Source organism: Mixophyes fleayi, chromosome 2 (assembly GCF_038048845.1).
Source record: "Mixophyes fleayi isolate aMixFle1 chromosome 2, aMixFle1.hap1, whole genome shotgun sequence".
Classification (NCBI taxonomy): Eukaryota; Metazoa; Chordata; class Amphibia; order Anura; family Limnodynastidae; genus Mixophyes; species Mixophyes fleayi.
The window spans coordinates 72,976,650-72,999,405 of NC_134403.1; positions in this window are offsets into that span (position 1 = coordinate 72,976,650).

A 22,756-nucleotide genomic window follows, 5' to 3' on the forward strand; every position below is an offset into this window, starting at 1 on the left:
AATGATGCGGCCGTACTGAATAGTATGTGATGCAGCCGTCTGTTCATAGACTGCCTGCACCGCATTCCCACTGGACCACCAGACGGCCCAAAATGGACTTTGGGCGTCCGGCCCGCGGGGCACATGCCGGCAGTATTATATTAAAATATTTATTAGGGCCCCCTAGCTGCCTGAGGCCCCTGGGCTATAGCCCACAAAGTCCAATTGGTTAATCCGGCTCTGCCTCTACCACCTCTGAAGGAAGGCTATTCTACTTATCCACTACTCTTTCCGTGAAGTAATTATTCCTCAAGTTTCCTCTGAACCTACTTTCTTCCTGTTTCAGTGCATGTTCTAATATTTCTTCTCCTTTGAAGAATGTTTCCCTCCAGTGTCAAAAGCCTTACTAAAGTCTAGATAAGCTACATCTACACCCCCCCACCCTTGAACTATTAATTTAGTCACCCAGCCAAAAAAGTCAATAAGATTTGTTTGACATGATCTCCCCCAGTGAATCCAGGCTGTTTGGGATTCTGTAATTTACTGAATTTGAGATATTCTACAACTCTTTCATTTAAGAGTGTTTCCATCAGTTTTCCTACTACTGATGTAAGGCTCACTGGTCTATAGTTGCTCGCCTCTTCCTTGTTTCCACTTTGGTGCAGTGGGACTACATTCGCTCTTTTCCAGTCCTCTTGAATTTCTCCTGTAGCTAGTGACTGGTTTAATAATTCTGTTAATGGTGTTACTGGTACCCCTTTAAGCTCTTTTAGTATCCTTGGATGTATCTCACATATCATTCTGTTATTTGTGTTACCAACATCCCTTGGATGTGAGTCACATGCCAATTTTTCTTCACAAAATCAAACACAAATCAGAAAATTTGGTCATTGGCATTTCACTTTATCCCATCTGGCCTCATTGATTTATCCACTAGGGACTTTCTCCTCTGTAAATGTACTTGTATCTACCTCATTTTTATGAGTATACTTGCAACTTAACTGTGGCCCGTTCACCGCTCTTTCTGTAGTGAACACTGGGAAAATATATTTATTAAGATGATCTGATATTACTTTGTTTCCCTCAACAAGACTCTCACTCAGGAGCGGGCTGTGCCGGGTGGCAGGGGCCGCTCAGTTTAACCCCTGTTTGGGCTGGCCGCCCCCAACAACCCCCCCTTCCCCCCCGTGGATGCAATATTAGCAGAATATTGCCAGCGACGCACAGGAGGCAGCATCACATGACACGCGATGCGGCCACGTCAGCGCACAGGCGGCCGCATCACAACACGTAATGCGGTGCGCCTGTGCGCCCCCCCCGGGCTGAAATGTGCCAGCCCGCCCCTGCTCTCACTCTCTGTCTTTAGTCTTATTATTCCTTCTTTTGTTTTTCTCCTTTCACTTCTATACCTAAATAAAAGTCTTGCCCCCTTTACCTACTGACTGGGCCATTTTCTCTTCAGTTTGTGTCTTTATACTTCTAATTACTTGATTCTTAGCCTCCTTCTGTCTAACAAGATAGAGCTTTTTGTCTTCATTACTCCGAGTCTGCTTATATTTCCTGAAGGCCATTTTTTGCTTTCACAATACTTGCTTCTTCTTTTGCAAACCACACTGGCTTCCTTTTCCTTGTGCTTTTCCTCCACAGCTTCATATCTTCCTGTGTCCTATCTCCTTGTACAGAAAGTCCTCCTCTGAACCAATCCATGCCCGATGCTGGGCTGACGGTGCAGCTCATAACAGTGAACATATTCAAAGTGAGCCTTTTACCTTATATACTATAAAACTGCATCCTATTAAGGCTTGGTACTCATTTTTTCCACTATTGCCTGCAATGTTAGAAGTAGTCTGGCATAGAGTGGTATGCCGTGCTGTAACGTCTCCTACTGCTTTGATTGTAAAACTGTGATATTCCATTTATTTATGTTTTCCATACTGCCACTTCTACATTTCCACTTTATCCACTGATTGCATGTATATGTATTTATGCTAAAAACATTAAAATAAACCCTTCAGTCTGGCATAGGGCTGTCACCGTGAAGAATTTATGATTTAAGCGGCCTGATATTAATTCATATTCATAAATTTAAACTAAAGCAAAATAAAAAAACAAAGTTAAAACATAATACTAAGCAATCTGGAGCAGAACATTTATCAGCTTTCACAACCAGACATAAGCCTTCAATGTATGATAATTTACAATGCCATGAACAAGAAAACATGTTTATAATATAAATCACAGGAATATATTCTGCAGATTCAAATTTACTTGCTGCTGTTAACACTGTTTGGGTAGAGAGGAACCTATATTTTCATGGTGGCTGAGCTTATCCAACACATTTACAGCTACAGTTACAATTACAATTGATGAGATACACTCTCTAGAAAAGAAAAAGCAATATAATCAGTAAACCTTTCAGATGACATTTAATTAAAGCCGTGTGAACGTGAAACCTCCATTTAGTATAGCACTTGTGGGAAAGAATTAAATTCTGAGCGCAGGGTCACCAGAGTGTCCCATGAACACACATCGTGGTGATGTCCGGCCTCAAATCTCTGCTAATTTTTACTTACACCTCATAGAGGTTAAACCAAAAATGAGTGGAGATCTCTCTACCGTAGTAGCCTATAGTGTGCACAGCCCAGGGGCAAACCTAGACTTTATTTTTAGAGGGGGGGGTGGGCGATTTAGCATAATCAGGCCTCTCCTTCATTGTGATTGACTGACTCTGATTGCCGCCCCCCCTTCCGTTTTCATCAGCGTCTTGGGCGCAATTTAAAGATGGGCTCATGCTGCTGGGGGCGGGGGGGGGGGGGGTGTGATTGCTACGATTGCCCCCCTGGATCCGCCACTGGCACAGTCACACATTGCAGTGATGCCCGGCGGCACTTCGCTCAGAAATTAAATTCTTTGGAGTATTCTGACAAACAAGTAGTATGACCATTTTGTTCATGATGAAACTGCCAGAGACTGTGACAATACACAATAAGACACATTTTACACATAAAAAAATCTCATTTTTTCATGAGAAAAGATATCATTGTACTTTATTACCCAATTATATTTCCACATTGGACACTTATCTCTCATATCCGGAAACTGAAGGCCTTTTTCTGCAGCATGGTACATTATCAAGCCAGACTCAATAGTGAAAATCTGTCAGTGTAATATATGTAGCAAATAGCTAGATTACATATCCATTTCAACATATATCTGGCACTGAATGTATAACAATTTTTAAAAAGAAACAAATGAGCAAGAATGATCAGATCTCAATTTAGAACCAAGAGTTTCAGTTACACAGCGTGATGGTTTGAGATCAAGAAATCTACTTCTTTTCTGTGTAGACTGTATGGCTGGTATTAAATACAATGATATATGTTAGGTTTGTTTCACTGGACTGTCAGTACAAAGTATAATCCACTTCAGAAGTGCTGAAATAGAAGGAGAAAAAACAACAACCAGCAACATTATGTATACGGAGAAATAAAAGCAGCACTTGGGTAGACATATAATTCTTTTTTGTATAGCACCAGTACATTCTGTAACACTTTCCATAGAAAATTGAATTCATATCAGTTCCTGCCCCACTGGAGCTTACATTTGTGAAATTTAATAAGCAGCGTTTTAGTTTGCGGTTTGAAAACTGACACACGTGTATGTGGGTTGAAAACACTGATCGTTTCTGATATGTGACAGCTTGCAAACCCCTAAACCACATGCAGTTTAGGCCAAATTGCATGGTTAAACTAGATTGGATGCCAGGCTATTAGCTATCAACACCAGAGATAGATTCATTTTGTGCAACATGTTCCTTCGGAGCAGTCCGCTCGTAACATCATTTTAAAAAAAATAAAAATGAATGAAGGAAGATTTTAAGTAAGCTATCACTGTGTGCCGTGCTTCCAGTCTATCAGTGACCGGGAGCCAAGGCATTGCAGAGGAGAAGGTAAGTTAATTGGTAATTAATTTGATAGGGGAGGAGAAGGGGAGATAGGAGAGAGAAACATTTACTGTGATTGTGCAGAGGAGGGAGGGGAAAATGTACTGCGATGGGATGAGATGGTGGGGAAAGGGGAACATTTACTGTGATTGCAGGGAGGGGGGCATTTACTGTGATGAGGGAGTGACGGGAGGCATGTAATGTGATGAGGGAGAGGGGTAATATATTGTGATGAGGGAGGGGGACGCATGTATGGCTAATACCCCATTCATACTGCACCAAAATCCCGGGTTTTTGCCGGGGCAAGCTCAAACGACCCGGGTCTTGGCGCAGTATGAATGGTACAAGTCAAAAATCCCTGGTCTAAAAACCCGGGTCTTCAACCCGGGATTTATCGAGGGGTAATTCCCGGGTCGGACCCGGGTTGCCTGCACTATGAATGGTGCAACCCGGGTTTTTCAACCCGGGTTGCACAGAAAACAAGCTGATTGGCTGTCCGCCTGTCTCTGGATGATGATGTCATCGGTGCGAGCCAGTGGAAGAAAAAAAAAACAGTCACCTTTCAATGACATCACCATTTTTCAGCCAATGAAAACTGCTCTGGTGATGACTCCCACAAATTGCCAGGGCACAGACTTGTGCAGTATGAATGGGGTCAACCCGGGAAATTCCCGGGTCCGAGGTGCAGTATGAATGGTGTTTCTGAGCTGGGACGCTCCGAGCCCCGGCAAAAACCCAGCTTGAAAAACCCGGGATATTGCCGGGGCGACAGTATGAAAGCGGTATAAGAGGGAGGGAATATATATACGGAGGGGGGGCTGGCAGATTAATTAATACTGGGCCCCACAGTTTCTGATGGCAGCCTTGAACCCTGGTACACAATGACCAAGGGTACCAGGTGGGATCCATTTCTATTCAGCATTGGTCTGGATCTATCAATCATTTGTAGGGGCCACCCTAGAGTGACCTAGATCTGGTCAAATGTTGAATAGGTAGAGCGGTTTCTTCCTTTCTTTCCCTTTCCGACAAGCAAGATAGCTCACATAGATATATCGCCTGTAAGAATCACCTCTTACATAAGGTAGTGGAATAACAACTGTAGTTTTTGTTGGGGAAAGTGTGTGGCTACTGCAAGGCAGACGCATTATCAGCCGCCAGTGCTAAAGCAGCCATTAAGAAAAGCCATTTCTGTGCAGCTACTGATGGTGTGGTTGGACAGAAGAGACAGTGGAAGGTACAGACATGGAAGATGAACTAGTCATTGTAGAAATCATAATACTATCAACCAGCGGCAACTACGACCAGTTCTGTTTCTGACAAGGTTTTTTGTTGAACAGACACTCAGCGTAAGTGCCAGTATAATAGTATTAAAGCCATGAGCCCTTCCTGAACCTGGTTCCGTTTTGAATTTAGTGTCAAATGGAGAGTGATTGTGCTCCATGCCCACCAAGTTGTCCCTGTCTTGGGCTTGCTTATATATTCTTTTGCCGTCACCTTTAGGTTATACAACAGGTAGAGTAGCTATAGAACCAGTGTATTTGTTTGGCATCATGCACTCTGCTGCTGGAAACAGAACTGGGAGTCCTGTCATCGTCCTTGGTGTTGTCCTCACCGGCCCCACCTTGTAATTTCCCACTGCCTTCACAACGTTTAAAATGTTTTATATTTGTCATAAGACGATGGGGGGGGGGGGAAGGGCACACAGTTTTTTTTTAAATACCACAGTCATCTGTATATAGTAAGAATACTGTGAGCATTAGCCATATAATAAATCACAGCTATTGAATTTCCCACACAATGAACATATTCATGAGCTGTTACCTGTACACTCAGGCATCAGTAGGTGAGAGGCTGTGTAATGAGCAGTATGAAAAATGATATATTTTGTAAAATAACATACTCTATGCACGCTGTTTTAGAGAAAGGCACATTACATAACAAAAAACAAAAATTAATTATAGAAAGCACAGGTCATGGCTTTTGTTTAGGTACAATACATATAGTTTCTTTTTCAGCAAGCCATACAGTACACTAAATTTGCAATAGTGTTTATTACTAATTAAATAGCACCTCCAATTATGCAGCTCTGTAAGAAAATATTTGTCATTCCCTGCCCCTTTGGGGCTTACAGTCTAAGTGGCATATTTACTAAACTGCCGGTTTGAAAAAGTGGATATGTTGCCTAAAGCAACCAATCAGCTTCTAGATGTCATTTTGTAGAATGCACTAAATGCATGATAGCTAGAATCTGATTGGATGCTATAGGCAACCTCTCCCCTTTTTCAAACCCGCAGTTTAGTAAATATACCCCTAAAGTACCTCACACAGATGCTAGGGATAATTTTGTCAGCAGCCAATTAACGTGCCAGTTTTTGAAGTGTGGGAGAAAACACATGCAAACATGGGGAGAACATACAAACTTCACACAAATAAGTCCCTGGTTGAGAATCAGAAATGCAAATCACTCTGCCAGCATGCTCCAAACAAGAGATGTCCAAGGTACAGTAATATCCAATAAATGCCCCCAAACATTACAAGAGTTGAATGAAGAGTGAAAAAGAGTGAAAAAACGGAATACTTATTATGTACTACAATACAGTAAATACAGTGATCTCATAGAATTGTTGTTCTGGTAACAGCAGAGGAAGAATTTCCAAACACGAAATGTCCAAGGTACTTGTACAGTAATATCTAAGAAATGTCCAAGACCGGTACAGGGTAGAAGTGAATATAGGTCCATGATAGTTCTTGTTAAAGTGGTCAACTGTAAGTAGTTAGGAACAACAGTGTGACAAGTTTAAACATGGCTCACAATATGGGATGTCCTAGCTTCTGCTATGGTTTACCAAAGTACTCAGCACCTACCTACAAAGATAACTTGGAAAAAAGGCAGTCTCAATTCAGTTGTGTACAGTGTATATTTTATACATGGAGACAGCATGAATGAGGACCACAATTTATGTGAAGATCTAAAAATAATAGAGGGCAACAATTTAGAGCAATAGAAATGTTTTAACGCATGTGGAGATCCACTTTAGGGGAACACTCCCAACTTTACCAAATCCTTGCCAAGAAACAAAGTACAATACAATAATTGTCGGAACTGTGTGTCAAGTTTATAATTGCTTGATAATAATGATAATATTGAATGTCTTTGATGCCCCTGGTGTTACTCCATTCTGCCATGGTCATCCACGTAATGAGAGTGGGGTACCAGTCATAGGCCTGTCTGAGAGCCCCTTTCATATCGGGAAGAATGGTGGTGGCACGTCCCCTTGTATTCTTAAATGTTGTCATGTGGCGTCATTTAAAAAATGTTGTTGTTCTATATGTATTCCATGTAGGACTATATCTGTCCTGGGGGATTTGCATCACCATAAACTATCACAGAGATTCATAGCTTCACTGTATGGCAGTAAGAGGCAAATCTTTTTGCTTTAGTGTCAGACACTACAAACTTTAAGTACCAATCAGCCTGGTGCTCCAAATATACTGATAAGACACTCAAGGCTTAACTCAGGGAAGAATCTATCTCTCGGGATTATGCCTTTTTGATGGACAAGGTTGGAATCCATTGGATATACCCCTAATCTTTAGACTTCAGAGGGCCATATTCAGCAGGGGTCCAGGACAAGAGGCAGAGCCTCTATCACTATCATATAGGTAGCAAACTTGAAACTATCATTATATGAAGTTCATTTGTAAAGAGAGAAACAAGTCTCAATATCATCTATTCAGCAAAATACATGTTCTGTTTTTCTGCCATAAGCTAATTTGCACAGCTATACATTGTGTGAGCTATGTTAATTATTAAATAACTTTGTTCGTATTAGGATATTAGCTGATATGGTTGTTTGCTCCTGTTAATAATTTTCATTTTGTACAGACATTGTTCCATGTACTTAGATCTAAAATACTTAAAACAGTGCAGTTTATAATGGGTAGTTCAAATGTGTGTCTGTCTGTTGGCAATTGAGACAATGGGGTAAATTTATCAAGTTGCGGATTTTAAAAAGTTGAGATGTTTCCTCTAGCAACCAATCTGATTCTACCTGTCATTTTGTAGAATGTTCTAAATAACTGAAAACCATGAAATCTACAAAACATCTCTGGTAAAGCAGAATGTCAGTGGCGTAAATCTTGTACCTCTATTGATTATATTTTATTATTAATATTAATATTTATTTATAAGGCGCTACAAGGCATCCGCAGCGCCGTACAGAGACAAACAAAATCACAATACAATGGGAGACAGCACAGTACAGTAAACACAGCAACTCAGTACGCTCAATGCACAGCTAGAGAGGGCGGGGAAGGGGGAGGGAGGATCCGAAAACGACGGGGCCCAAGAAGGGGGGCGCGGAAGACAGGGAGACCCCCAGGGGGGAGGAGGGAGCGAAAGTGGACGTGGGGTGGAGGACCTTTGAGGAGGAGGGCTAAGTAGCTGGAGAGCAGAGTTAGAAGTGGTGGAAACAGGAGGAGAGATGGCCATTATATTATATATATATATTATATTATACTGCTATCTACCACTTCTATCAAAATGCTCTGGACACTGCTAAACAAGCATACTTACAATCTCTCATCTATGCTCAGGCTTCTAATCCCAAACACATTTTTAACACATTTAAATCTCTTCTAAACCCTCCCACCCCAAACTCTCTGACTACCATCCTGTGGCCAGGTTCTTGCTTCCTATTTCATGGACAAGATTGATAAGATCTGACTTGAAATTGCATCATCACCCTTGAATAGCAATCAGCGCAATTCCTTCCCAGCACCTTGTGACACTCTCTTCATTTGATACCACAAATGAAGAGGAAGTTTCTACTCTTTTCTTATCTTCCTACTCTACCTCCTGTTCTCTCAATCCCATACCCTCACAAATTGGTAGGTTTATGTCTACTGTGCTCATTCCACCTCTAACTAAAATCTGTAATCTCTCTCTCTCTCGATTGGTACCTTTCCATCACTATTCAATCACACAGTGATTACTCCTATTCTGAAAAACAAAATTCTGAACCAAACTCTCTTTCAAATTACTGCCCCATCTATTAGCTTCCATGTCTCTTCATAGTTCTTGAGAGAATTTCCTACACTCGCCTCACACGCTTTCGCTCTCAACACTCCACAGAGACTGCGCTGACCAAGGTTGTCAATGATCTGATTGCGGCTAGAGGCCATTACTCTCTTCTATATCTCCTGGATCTCTCTGCTGCATTCGACACTGTTGATTACTCTCTCCTCATACAAACGCTCTAATCCCTAGGTCTTCAAGGCACTATTCTATCCTGGCTCTCATCCTACCTATCTAATAGCTCTTTCAGTGTTAATTTCTCTGGAACCACCTGCACTCCGCTTCCTTTATCAGGTGAAGTACCGCAAGGCTCAGTCCTAGGTCCTCTGCTGTTCTTTATCTACACCACTTCTCTTGGAAAACTAATAAGCTCCTTTGGATTTCAGTATCAACTCTATGCAGATGATACATGATACAAATTTAACTATACTCTCCTGATCACTTGACATCTGTGTAGTGTCGCAATACTGACTGTCTTACTGCCATTTCGTCTTGGATGCCCTCTCGTCAATTCAAACTCAATCTTTCAAAAACAAAAATAATAATATTCCCACCCACCAAAAGAAGCTTCCTATCTAACATTTCAATTTCATTTCTATTTCTGTTGACAACATGACCATAAATCCCACTCCGCAAGCTCGCTGCCTAAATGTAATCATTGATTCCCAACTATCCTTTGTTCCCCACATCAACTCTGCATTTACATCATGCTGCATACATCTAAAAACATTTCCAGAATACATACATATCTCACACAAGACACTGCAAAAACTTTAATTCATGCACTCTCCCACATCGATAATTGCAATTCCCTTATTACTGGTCTTCCCAAAATCAGACTGGAGCCCCTACAATCTATTTTGAATGCAGAAGCTAAATTGATTCTCCTTGCAAATCGTTCTTTCTCTGCTGAGCTACTCTGTCAGTCTCTTCATTGGTTGTCTGTTTTTCAAAGAATTCAATATAAAATTATTCTAGTAACATATAAGGCCATCAACAAAATTGCACCGACATACATTTCCTCACTTGTCTAAAAATATCTCCCAACTCAACACCTCCATTCTGCACAAGATCTGTGTCTCTCTTCCACTCTCATCACTTCCTCCCATTCCCGGTTGCAGAATTTTTTTCGGGCTGCACCCACTTTGTGGAATTCACTTCATTCCACAATAAAACTTTCCTCTAGTCTTCAAACCTTCAAGCGTTCTCTGAAAACACCTCTTCAGACAAGCTTATAATATTCCTCTACCACCTTCTTTATCTCCCTAGGTTACCCTATTACCATCCTCTACACAGCGAATACAAGACAACAACCCTCTGACTAGCATAGATGTGTGACTGAACATACAGCCCACTAATATACCATTAAACCTTTGCTTTCTAGCTCGGCAAATATCATCATCATCATCAACATTTATTTATATTGCGCCAGCAAATTCCGTAGCGCTTTACAATTGGGAACAAACATTTATAAGAGAATACTGGGTAATGCATACAAACAGAGAGGTAATTTGATGTAGCACTTACCCTTTTGTATCAAATCATTGTCCCATAAACTGTAAGCTTGCAAGCATGAATTTTTTACCTCTCTGTATGTATGAATTACCCAATACTATTTTAAGACTCTTTGTTCCCAATTGTAAAGCTCCACGGAAACTGCTGGCACTATATAAGTAAATGTTGATTGTTGGGAAGCGAGCATAAATCTGTCAGGGCCCAAATAAAACTTTTCATGGCTACATACAAATGAACCTGATCTTCAACTCAGATAAATGTGTGACCAAATGTTGTTGTTTTTTTTATGAAACAATGAGTCCAGTAAGAGGTAATTAAGTTAAGCAAACCCTTTGTGAAGAGATCAGCTTAAGATATGCAGATCACAGACATCCATTGTTTTTGATCATGTATTTCCCTAGCTAATTGACTTCCTTTAATTAGGGTTGTAAATACATACTAATCACTAGGTGTAAATTGGAGAGCCATATGACTAGGTGAGTATCTTGGAGTCTCTTGTATAAAACCTGTATGGTCTTTATGCAGGTATATAGAAATAAGGGATTTATTAATGATAAAATGGGGTCGATGTCACACTCTGCAAAAAAGTTATATCACATAGTAGAATTGGTTAGTAAATCAGGTAACATTTAAATGGTGATTGAAAAAGTGTTACAGGCCACCCTATTAGCATTAAAAACCTGCCCCTGTGAAGTCCAGCCCATTTCATGTTGCTTAAAAACCTGTGTTCTGAAGGAACAAACTGTCAGACTTTTTGGGGAAATCAATCCACATTGATAAACTGTCCATCTTCCTAGCCAATTCCCCATGGCGCAGATTATGCAACTCACGTAAGTGCTATTCTGAATGTAACCCCTTTTTATTTTAAACTGTTTTGCTTGTTATGTCAATTTATTAATTGTTATTCATTATTTTTTTTATCTGTATGCCCTGTATTTTTGTATACTAAATCTATAATTTAATAAGTTGTGTCCTTGATACTCAAATCCATAAGCCTGTTTAGAAGAGGCAGATTGCTCGACCAAGTTAACCCTTGGAATGCCAGTGTGTGATTTGTTGAAACATTTGATTAACAAGTTGTGTGTGCTAGCATTTACATTTGTGTAACAGTCTGGAGGTGTGAAGAGTTAAACCTGTGTGTGCAGGTGTGGGTCTTGCTAGTTTGTAGATAACTAGAAGCCTGTGTGCCAGTGTGGGACAGTATATTGGGGTCCTATTGCCCATACTCAATAGGTTGTGGCTAGACCTGAAGTGTCTGGGGTGTGAGAGCACTGTGTTTGGGGGCGATTCTGTAGGTCTATAACCTGTGTGATAGGTAGAGAGAGACTGCGGGCTGAAATCGTGTGTGACCTCATACAGCGAACACCCCAAAGTCACGGCAGCTGGGAGCGTGTTCGTGACATTGATGATGATGATGATAACTAGAATCTGATTGGTTGCTATAGCCAACATAAATAAATTTACCCTAATGACTCTTTGCCTACAATACGTATTTTTCTAATGGAACGTGCTGGTCTAGGACTTTTTTGTGCTGCCCTCTGTATGGTAAATGCCACAAATCTGATGTCTTTGGGTAACGTCCTGTCTCGTCATTAACTATCTATGTCCCATTTTACCATCTTATAAGAAGTGGTCCATGGGAAAGCATTGCTTTAGAAAACAAGGCAATGGTAAGCTAAAATATTTAAAACAGTTATGTATTTAACTAGTGATGAAAAGCATCTAGTATTTAAAACAGTCAAGTGTTCATTGCCAAATCTTTGAAACCTTACACATATCTGTATATCTGCCCTCACATGAGAGGCTTTGCAGAAGCAAGGACACTGCACAAAATAGATTATATTGTTTGCTGTAGAATAATGTTAGCTACAGTGCAATCATATTTACAGTAATGCCATCTTTAGTTTTATCATATTGGACTATTGATATAAAATTTGAGAGCAATTTGGCCACAGACACATGTTAGGCCAAAAGACACTAATTCAATAATATTGCAATGGTCCAACATGACTGGAATGCAATGGAAATTGGCTGGACACCCTACTTAACAACTTAATGCCATTTCACAAAAAAAATTGATTCAATGTGGTCTGTGAACAATATGGCCACACACTTGTTTAGCCAAATTGTGTAAATCAGATTAGATTAGATGATCCATGGTTAATAGAATTAATGGGAATTGGCTGCACATGTTAACGAATGAATGATAACTAACCACTGGCATTTAAGATGCATCTTTTAACACTAGTAAAAATACATTAAATGGAGATGCGATATACATTTTTACTTATTTTTTACTAGAGTTTAAATACTTTCCAACGTATTGTCCATTTCTGTGCAAGCACACAGAAATGGACGAACTAGCGTTCTAAAAACAACTACAATATTGCAATGGAATGCAATGCAAATGGGTACGATAATGCTAGGAAAAATTCTTTCTAGTGTCACATCCATTTGTATTGTACATGTTGTTAACACAAAACACACGTAACAGACGTGTCACAGGGGATACTTGGCCAATCTGATTTCCTATATTCTAGTCTGATTGGATTATCTTTGTTTACGGTGGGGCCTTTTTAGCATAAATTGGTTGAATCTACCAAAAACTTACTATGTATACACAGCTTAAAGGGTAAAACAAAGATTTCACACATATGCAGATAGGGCTCATTGGAAAACTTGTTCTTCCATCCTACCGATCAAATCAGCTTGACCAGGCACTGGATGTCGCTTTTTTAAGCAATAATGTGGACCAATAGTGCAAATAAGAAAAAAAATGCAAATACAGAGGGTGATGGTGAGGGGTGCAAACATTTCTGATGGGAGGACCTAAGGTTAACTACTAAATTAACTCACGTATAAACCAGACATAAGCCTATAAAGCCACCACAAAACAGTATGTTTGCTGGTTTCAATAAAATTATTTTCCAGCTAATGAGCTCTTCACTCATTCGATCGTCCATTAAAAAAAATCCAACATTACTTCACAAAATACCTTACTTCTTCAGTTCATCTTCTTTCTCATTACTTCTCTTGTCATCTCTTATAAAAAAACCATATTGTGTTCATTTGTGTTTACATGGCTGAAATAAATGATTGCCAAACTTTCCCTCCCTGAAGTCTTGTAAACAAAGCATGCGAATAATATAAATTTACATACAAAAGTTGTAAACATATAATCATGGGCTATATCAATTGTTAGGCCACAGGAGAGACCATGATTAAAGGACCTTTGAAGTGTATTTGTCCTAGACGCCATTACTCCAGATTGTCATCACAACCCCCCCCCCTACCCCCCTCTTACTCACTCTTTCATATTTATCTGATTGGTTTAAATTAATGTAATGAAAGTAAGAGAGTGTCGACAAGAGAAACTCTTCGGTAAATTCTATATTCATATTCACAGTGAATTTTTTCAATAAGAACCTGATCCCATTAGAAGTGGTCGGACCCACAGGCATCTTTTTAAAGCTGGATGTAATGTAACATTACTTTAATACAAAAGATGAAACAAGTAAATGTAAAATACAAATACAACAGGGAAGATGATAAAACAAACCCTTAAAATAATTGCAATATAAAATGTACAAAATAAATCAAAATGGTACGAAAACACCAACCGGTGCTGCTTTATTATAAAAGAAAATCACTTCTTAAAACAATGCCATAAACACATTATAGTGTTTAGCTATTAGACCTTTGTTATCATCATCATCAACATTTATTTATAGCGCCAGCAAATTCAGTAACGCTTTACAATAAAGAACAAACACAGTAATTAAACAATACTGGGTAATACAGATAGAGAGGTAATAGGGCCCTGCTCGCAAGCTTACAATCTATTGGACAATGGGAGTCTGATACATGAAGTTTTACATTTTGCATATTGGTCCAGCCAGCATACAACGTTAAAAGAGTGCCCAGTGCAGTGGCGCAAGCAGGGGGGGTTCTGAGTCTCTAGAAACCCCCCCCTGCGCTAACTAAGTGGCCACTGTCCTATACAGCAGCCACGGCGCTGTCAAAGAAGCGTCCGCGGACACTTCTTAGACAGCGCTGCGGCTGCTGTATTGGACAGCGCTGGCGAAACGGAGCTGCTGCGCATGCGCAGCAGCTCTCTCTCGGGTTGTTTTTTTGGGGTTTTTTTGGGGTCGGCAGGGAGAAACCCCCCCTCCCGACAATCCTCCGCGCGCCCCTGTAGTGGGCCATATGATCCAATGATGCAGCAATGCTGGTCAAGGGCTCAGAGGGCTGTAGTCTTGTGTGAACTGTGTAAACGGTGGTAGTAGGATAACCTAGGGAGGTTAAGGGAGTGGTTGAGGAATATTCTAAGCTTGCCTGGGGAGGTGAGTTTTCAGAGAACGCTTGAATGGGAGGATGTAATAAGTGGATGAGAGACACAGATCTTGTGCAGAACAGAGGCGTCGAGTTGGGAGATATTTTGATACAAGTGAGGAGATGTATGTAGGTGCAGTTTTGTGGATGGCCTTGTATATTAGTATCCTCATCATTATCAACATTTATTTATATAGCACCAGCAAATTTTGCAGCGCTTTACAATTGGGAACGAACAGTAATAAAATGATACTGGGTAAAACATACAGACAGAGAGGTAAGAGGGCCCTGCTCATAAGCAATCTAGTAGAAGTATTTTATATTGGATTCAGTTAAAAACAGGCAACCAGTGTAGAGACTGACAGAGTGGCTCAGCAGAGAAAGAATGTTTTACAAGGAAAGTCAATCTAGCCGTTGCATGCAAAATAGATCGTAGGGGTGAGAGTCTGATTTGGGGAAGACCAGTAAGGAGGGAATTGTAACAGTCAATGTGGGAGATGATGAGTGCACAAATTAAAGTTTTTTCATTGTCTTGTGTGAGATATATGCATATTTTGGAAATGTTTTTTAGATGTATGAAACATGATTTAAATATACAGTCGATTTGGGGAACAAAGGATACATCTGAGTCAAGGATCACACCTACAGTAGGCAGCATGCTTGCAGGGTGGATTTATGGTCATATTATCAACAGAAATAGAAATGTCATGTAGGTAACTTTTGTTGGTAGGTGAGAACATTATTAAATCTGCTTTTGTAAGATTCAGTTTGAGTTGGTGAGAGGACATCCAAGATGAAGTGGCAGAAGGACAGCCAGTAACATGGGCCATCACAGATGATGACTGCTCAGGAGAGGATAGATTAATTTGGGTATCATTGGCATAGAGATGATACTGAAATCCAAAGTTTATTAGTTTTCCGAGAGAAGTGGTATAGATTGAGAATAGCAGAGGCAGAGGTGGATCCAGATAAATTAGCACTAAAAAACTGATTATATAGGTAGGATGAGAACCAGGATAGGACAGTTTATTGAAGACCTAGGGATGGTAACGCTTGTATAAGAAAAGAGTGGTCAACAGTGTCAAAATCAGCAGAAAGATCAATGATAATTGGCAGAGAGTACTGACCTTTAGTTTTAGCAGTGATTAAATCATTGACAACCTTAATCAATGCAGTCTCTGTGGAGTGTTACAAATAAAAGCATGACAGAAGAAGATCCAATAGGTTGTTTGCAGAAAGAAAGTGTGTGAGGCGAGTGTAGACAATTCTTTCTAGAAGCTTGGTGGGACATGGAAGCTGGGATGGTAATTAGAGAGGGAGTTTGGGTGAGAATTTTGTTTTATCAGAATAGGAGTAATCACTGCATGCTTGAATAATGAAGGAAAGTTATCAGTAGAGAGTGAGAGATTACAGATTTTAGTTAGAGGTGGAATGAGCACTGGAGACAGTGATTCACCAATTTGTGAAGAAATAGGATCAAGAGGACAGGAGGTAGAGTAGGAAGATAGCAGATACTTCATTTTCATTTGTGGGATTAAATGAAGAGAGATTATCTGAGGGTGCAGGGAAGGAATTGAGCTGATTGCTAGTAGAGGAAGAGGATACCATTTTTAGTCTGATCCTATCAACCTTGTCTTTGAAGTAGAAAGCAAGATCCTGGGCACTGATACTAGTTGGAGGTTATGAGGTTAGAAGAGGCTTTTGGGGTTAGACGCTTGATTAGAGATTGGAAGTATGTTTATTTAGCAGTGTCCAGATTATTGTGGATAGGAGTGGTAGATAGCAGTATATGTGAGGAAATCATTAGAGCTATGAGATTTATGCCAATGACATTCTGCTTTAAGAGAACATTTTTGAAGATTTTGTATTACTTTAGTGTGCCACGGCTGACATCGAAATCGACGTAGATGATAAAGAGTTGCTGGAGCCACTTGATCAAGGGCTGTTGCTAAAGTTTGGTGAAAATGAAGCACTGCCATATCAGGGGAGGAGAGTGTAGAAAATGGGAGGAGAAGGTGGAAAACCGTTGTAGATTAGTAGAGTTAAGATTTCTGTGGGTAGGAGGAGGCATGTTAGAGTTTGACAGCAGAGAGATTAAAGTACTGGGGGGTAAGCATGTACTGGTAAGGTGGTGATTCGAGAGGGGGAAAGGAGTGTTAAGGAAATCAGAAACTGTGCATAGCGTAGAGAAAACAAGATCAAGGCAGTGGCCTTCCCATTCAGCAGAGGATTCAACCCACTGGGAGAGGTATAGTGAGGAGCTTAGAGAAAGTTTGGAAGCAGCATTGGAATGTGGATTAGCAATGGGGATGTTGAAATCACCCATGATGATGATGGGGATGTCAGAAGATAAGAAGGGAGGGAGCCATGCAGAGAAATGTTCAAGAAATTGTTGGTGTGGTCAAGGGATTGGGGGGGGGCATAGATCACAAAAGCACACATAGAGAATGGATTAAAAATCCAAATAGCATATGCGTCAAAAGATGTGAACATGACTGATGGGATGTTTGGTAAAACTATGAATATGCACTGTGGGGGGAGAAGTAGTCCAACTCCACCTCCTTGTCTACCTCCACTTCTGGAGGTGTGGTTGACATGGACATGGACGTTGTAAAAGGGCTGCAAGTGAGGCAGTGTCTGATTATGCAAGCCATGTTTCTGTTATTGCCAGAAGGATGAGGTTGTTTGAGAGGAAGAGGTCATGTATGGAGCGTACATTCCAAAGGGCACATTTAAAGGACTTTGGAAGAGAGGGAAGACAGGTGATGTGTTTCAGGTTTGCTGGATTTCAGTAATGCTCTGATATACATGCACTGGAAAAGTGTGGGAGACCTGGATTATGTGATATATCACCAGCTATTAGAAGCAGAGATTATATATCATTTCTGATGGCAGGATGAGTTATGGAATATAAATAGGAAAAAAGTTAAATAGAGGTGAGTGGAGTAATGAAGGGGCAATGTGGACAAAGGTGTGTGTTGCAGGAAGGCTGAAGGATGCTATTGTCCTAAAGATAATTCCATCCGAGTATGAAAAGCAATTTGTTAAACATATGGATTTCAGAGTAAAAGCAAGAAACTGAGGGAAATACAAAGAAATACCTAGTTACTATGTCCACTATAGTTACAGAGGAAGTGCAGAGTCGGGTTGGAGCAGATGTAGCTTATGTCTGGATGTCTTCAATTGTAGTTCAATGTTTGTTCAACTGTGCTGTTTATCTGTATTTTCTAAACACTTTGTGACAAAAGCACTTAGTGCAGAAAACATGTGTCTGTCCCCCACTGTGTCTGTCTCCCTAGACTGAATGCTAAGATATAGTGAGGCTGATTTCAGGATAAGCTAAATTTGTGCTAGTTGGTCAGGTCGGTGGTAATCGTTAAAACGATTACCACAATTCCGACAGCGAGGACACCTACAAATGAAAACCGAATGTAGGAAAAAACGATTTCACTCTAAATAGACTTACCTGAAAACTAACGCTGCACATCTCCGATGCACCATATATATATATATATATATATATATATATATATACATACACACACATATATATATATATATATATATATATATATATATATATATATATGCATTCTCTGTACAGTGCTGCGGAATTAGTGGCGCTATATAAATATATGATGATGATGATGATCAGCCCCTGTTTTTCACATTACAGTGCTGATTTTCATCATATGAAAGGAGCAAGGCACTGGTCTGACCACCAAGGTATCTTGTTTCTTTTGGTGTCCAGATGTGTCCAGATGTTTGACATAAGATTGGTCCTGGGCACTTCAAGAAAGGTCAATCCTGCCCAGGAGCCCCTTTCATTGGTAACATGAGATCTGGGGGTAAATGTATTAACATGCGGGTTCTTCAACACACACGAGTTCAGCGTCTTCGGCGATTAAATTTAAAGCGGCGCTGCATTGTAAAGGGAAACTTCCCTTTACAATGCAGCGCCGCTTTAAATTTAATCGCCGAAGACGCTGAACTCGCAGGTGTTGAAGAACCCGCATACTAATACATTTACCCCCTGATCTCTTTGGTTTTACCATGCATGTGCAGTGTGAATGATATGTTTAAAATGTCATACTGCATATTCTATCTGTTAAAATGACATCACTTTTGATCACCCCAACCTTTTGTAACAGCAGTCCCCTGATTTATAAGTTTTCCAGTGGGCGCCTGATGACTGTAGGATATAAAACAACTAATTAAAGCAGTGATGGGCAATCTTATACACTTCAGGGGCCGCGTAGGCCGCCCTCTAACCATAAAAGGGCCGCACAGTCCCCTTAATCTTAGTAATAAGTTAAAACAATACATTTTCTCAAAGAAGGGACACCTATCTGTAATAACATTTAAGCAGGTATTTTAAATAAGTGTTAAAAGCTATAACAAGCAAATCTGACAATAAAGCAAGAGAGATTTGGGTCCACAGGTGAATTCTCGGAGGGCTTCTTGTGGCACTAGGGCTGCCATTGTCCATCACTGAGTTAAAGTGAGTCAAGGTAGCTCATCCCTCCCCAGCTAACAATGTTGACAAGATATTATTTAATATGTGTACTCCCCATTGTCTTAGAGAGCTTAGGTTAATGTTTAACTCTTTTGCCACACCTGGTACTCCAGTGGGTATAAAAATCACCTAAGCAAGAAACTGGTTAAAGTAAACATACTTTATTGTACAATAGAACACACAACACACAGCAATAATAGCACTTTACATGAATAAAGCTGGGTACACACTACAGAATTTTCCACCAACTTTTTATGCCAATCAATTTTACATGCGATCGATGGTCCGATCGCTCGGTCCATGGACTGAATACACCCTAGCCTTGTTTTAGACGATAAAGGGAAGAGCGGACGTCCCTTTAGTGACTTTTTACAGCCATGTTGTTGTGAACAATGATTTCAATTTTGCAATGATCGGTCGGAAGTTTATACACACTATGCAACGGAAACGAGATTGGAACGAAAATATTTAACGGAACGACCAACCAAATGAGGCGACAATTGTCCATTTGGGCACAATTTTGACCACCATGCCACTACACACACTGACCCGACTTTTTAACGAGCGGTCGTGTGTCGGCTGGTTGAGCCGATTATTGGACAAAAACCCTGTAGTGTGTACCTAGCTTAAGTGCCAGGAGGTTCACTGCACCTCGCACACAACCCTATGCTAGTGAGGCTATAATCACCATTCTTGGAGCACTGATCCTGCTAATGGATGCAATCTTTTCACACCTCTACGAGCAAGGTAGGGACTAAGCTCGAAGTATCCACACTTTTGAATACTCTATGGGCAAAGCCCACAGAGTCTTGCGGCTGCGATCCACTGTTCCTACCAGCAATCCTAGACCTGTGTAAAAGGAAATATAACCATGTATGTAAGTCAGCACTGTCCAAAGTATATATGACTTTTGTTACCAGGGAACTGCCTCTTTTATTCCCCTTTACTTCCCAGGTGTAGTGCTGCCCCAAGGTGGTTGCTTGGATTACAGAGTCTCTCTGTATTGGAACCTGCAAAAGGGCTGTCACTAGTCTCCCTTCTCTAGAATGGAAAATTGTGGGCGAGTATAAAACTCCCAGCCCAGTGAAGCTAAAGGAAGATTGAGGTTGAGTTCGGTTCTGGTTGTTGGAGGAAGGTTTGTCTGGGAATTATGGCTCCCGCCATCGGAATGCCAGCAAAGTTAAGCCCGGGGTGGCAAGACTTGATTCAGCAGCCTTTCAGGAACATTTTAAAGAAAAAAAAAAAATGCAGGTGGCCTAGTGACTCAGCCCAAGGTAGCTCACAATGGGACCGGCCCAGGGGGCACATGCTCCCCAGCCCCCAAGCCCAGCCTGCCCCTGACTCCCGCTGGCCTAAATTGTCATGGCAGGATCAAGAAGTGGAGGAAGTTAGTTGGAATGAAGGGAAGTTTGGAGCAGTGTTTGAAAATAGTTCTGGTTGCAGGCTACTGCGCTCATTGGCGTGGTACCGCCATGACAGGATCAAGAGAAATGTTGTCTCCTGGAGAACTACCCACTCATGGTCTATGAGCCTCTGTCTGTCTACCTAAAGAGTGGTGATATCTGGGCTTGATCACTGCTACAGTAAGCAGTTAGACCTGAAATATCCAGAGTTCCTAATGAAAGAAGTTATTTTCCCCACAGTGTTTTATTGTGGTTATTATAATGTAATTTTTAATTGTTAAATAAAATAGATTTGTAAGTTAAATTTGGCTATCTGTTTAAGTTTGTCAGAAACCATGGTAATGGCACTCAGGGTGCCGCTGGCATATCTGAAAAGAGCAGAGCTGTGGTCCATAGGTCCAATTCATGATCTTATCCTGGGACAGATAAATTGGTAATAGTTCCTATTCCCGGCTATTGTGACAGGTTTGTTATTGGTAAAAGATCAAGTAGCCTGAGTTATTGGTGTTTTCAAAAGTGTTTGAGATTCCGTAATTGCAAGATGGATGTTCTGTGTAAGCACAAGCTCATATCATGCTTAAAAGTCCAGTGGGTGGGTGATAAACTTACATGAGTGCTATGTATATGGGACTAAGCAGAAGCCCATTCTTTTTTGGTGAGGGGTATATGCAAATGGTTTCTAGTGAAGTCCTAAAAATCCTCCTATCTATTTATTGTTCTAGTTAGTCTGCTTCTAAAGCATGTCCAATAATGACTACAACAAACTATATGGCACTGGTGAAACCATGTAAGGCCAAAAATTATTTTCCTGCACCTGGGTTTTCTGTGTCAGCATAATATAGTGTGACACTCTATGAACTCAGCACATCGACTCACAGGGTTATTATCAAGGGAGGGCTGGAATATTTTAGCCCGGGGGGCAAGACTCGCCTCAGCAGACTAATAGGAACAATTTAAAGGGAAAAAATTGCAGGTAGCCTAGTGACATAGCCCAAGGTAGCCCACTATGGAACCGGCCCAGGGGGCTGATGCCCCCTGCCGCTTAGCTCAGTCTGTCCCTGGCTATTATGTAAATGAAATTACCCAAATGCACTTGTCCTTATGGATAAACTTATTTAAATGTTGTTCCAAGTGATTGTAGCCTTAAATTCTTCCTACATCTACAAGCTGCTCTAACCAGGATGCTCCTATGGCTCTTCACATGCTAACCACAATTTAATTTGCACTGATGAGGCCAAACTAGACTGAAATGTATCAGTTTGCAAAGGGGTATTCTGTGTCAGCATAAACCTATAAACTCAGTGGGTGTTCTCACAGGGCTGTTATATAAACAGATTTACCCATGAAGCAATGAATTGACACTGACTGAAAAAAGGTGGTGTCCATTCTACTTTTAGAGAGGTTTATTTGCATCTTGTTCCTAGAGAGTGTAACCTGAAAATCTCGTCTATACTCCAGTTGTTTCTATAGCTCTGCTCATGCCAACCACAACAACCGATTCTGCGGTGATGAGGCCAAATTATATTGAAATGTATTAGCCTGCACATGAATGCGTGTTGTGTTCTAAATACCCAATGGGTAGGGTGTTGTATCACAGAGCTGCCATGCAAATGCCATTACCAGAAATCTATTCTCCTTTTGGCTTATTTGTGTATATGAAGCATGAATTTGTCCTGATTGGTTTTCTATTTGCAGTTATCCCGGCGGTTCCCAAACTGTGCACCGCGGCTCCCAGGGGTGCCGCGGCGCTGTCACTGGGGTGTCGCGGGCCAGACCTATAAAGAAGATAGAAAACAGGAACTTACCAATCCGCCAGGCGCCGGGACCCAGCAGCCTCCTCTCTCCCGCAGCTGTCACTGAATATCAACGTCAGTGACAGCTGCGGGAGAGAGGAGGCTGCTGGGTCCCGGCGCCCGATGGATTGGTAAGTTCCTGTTTTCTTTCTTCTTTCTGTGGCTGGCGCCTGGCGCGCGGAAGAGTGTGAGAGGGAT